The sequence below is a fragment of the Bison bison genome, unplaced genomic scaffold, assembly GCF_000754665.1.
Source record: "Bison bison bison isolate TAMUID 2011002044 unplaced genomic scaffold, Bison_UMD1.0 scf7180017864190, whole genome shotgun sequence".
NCBI lineage: Eukaryota > Metazoa > Chordata > Mammalia > Artiodactyla > Bovidae > Bison > Bison bison.
This window is the reverse complement of record NW_011494762.1, coordinates 909,897-911,263: the sequence shown is the minus strand read 5'-3', so window position 1 is coordinate 911,263 and position 1,367 is coordinate 909,897. Positions and strand designations below refer to the sequence as shown.

At 50.8% G+C, this 1,367-nt stretch overlaps 1 protein-coding gene across 3 annotated transcripts in view; it reads left to right on the top strand.

The window, feature by feature from the left end:
- METTL8 (methyltransferase like 8) overlaps positions 1-1,367 on the top strand; it is an 85,326-nt gene that overhangs the window by 31,788 nt on the left and 52,171 nt on the right. Inside the window, exon 1 of one of the 3 annotated variants that reach the window (XM_010843810.1) lies at positions 1,072-1,091. The exons of the other annotated variants lie outside the window; for them this stretch is intronic. The gene's annotated coding sequence lies outside the window, so the exon portion shown is untranslated. Of the gene's footprint in view, positions 1-1,071; positions 1,092-1,367 lie in introns of those variants that run through there. 3 annotated transcript variants of the gene reach the window in all.

Here is a 1,367-nt window from a genome sequence, read left to right as displayed (position 1 = left end):
GGACCGTTCAACTTCAGCTTCTTCAGCATTACTGGTTGGGGCATAGACTTGGATTACTGTGATATTGAATGGTTTGCCTTGGAAACGAACAGAGATCATTCTGTCGTTTTTGAGACTGCATCCAAGCACTGCATTTTGGACTCTTTTGTTGACCGTGATGGCCACTCCATTTCTTCTGAGGATTCCTGACCGCAGTAGTAGATATAATGGTCATCTGAGTTAAATTCACCCATTCCAATCCATTTCAGTTCGCTGATTTCTAGAATGTCAACATTCACTCTTGCCATCTCTTGTTTGACCACTTCCAATTTGCCTTGATTCATGAACCTGACATTCCAGGTTCCTATGCAATATTGCTCTTTACAGCATCGGACCTTGCTTCTATCACCAGTGACATCCACAGCTGGGTATTGTTTTTGCTTTGGCTCCATCCCTTCATTCTTTCTGGAGTTATTTCTCTACTGATCTCCAGTAGCATATTGGGCACCTGCTGACCTGGGGAGTTTCTCTTTCAGTATCCTATCATTTTGCCTTTTCATACTGTTCATGGGGTTCTCAACGCAAGAGTACTGAAGTGGTTTGCCATTCCCTTCTCCAGTGGACCACATTCTGTCAGATCTCTCCACCATGACCCGCCCGTCTTGGGTTGCCCCACAGGCATGGCTTAGTTTCATTGAGTTAGACAAGGCTGTGGTCCTAGTGTGATTAGATTGACTAGTTTTCTGTGAGTATGGTTTCAGTGTGTTTGCCCTCTGATGCCCTCTTGCAACACCTACCCTCTTACTTGGGTTTCTCTTACCTTGGGTGTGGGGTATCTCTTCACGGCTGCTCCAGCAAAGCTCAGCCATTGATCCTTACCTTGGATGAGGGGGTATCTCCTCACCGCCGCCCTTCCTGACCTTCAACGTGGGATAGCTCCTCTAGGCCCTCCTGCGCCCGCGCAGCCACGGCTCCTTGGACGTGGGGTTGGTCCTCCCAGCCGTCGCCCTTGGCCTTGGGCTTAGGGGCGTGGGGTAGCTCCTCCCAGCCGCCGCCCCTGACCTCCGACGCGGGGTAACTCCTCTCGTCGCCACCCCTGACCTCGGACGCAGGTAACTCCTCTTGTTGCCGCCCCTGACCTCGGACGCTGGGTATCTCCTCTCAGACGCCCCCCCGACCTTGGACGCGGGGTAGTTCCTCTCGGCCGTTTCTGCGCCGTCACAGTCTGGTAGTCTCGGCCGCTGCCCCTGACCTTGGACGTGGGGTAACTCCTCTTGGCCGCTGCCCTTCGGGCATGGGGTCCTCCTGGCCCTTTTAAGTTTAGTCATGAATTAGTTATTACAATATAAAATTTACTAGTTTATTTAAAAAACAGTTGAAATAAATAA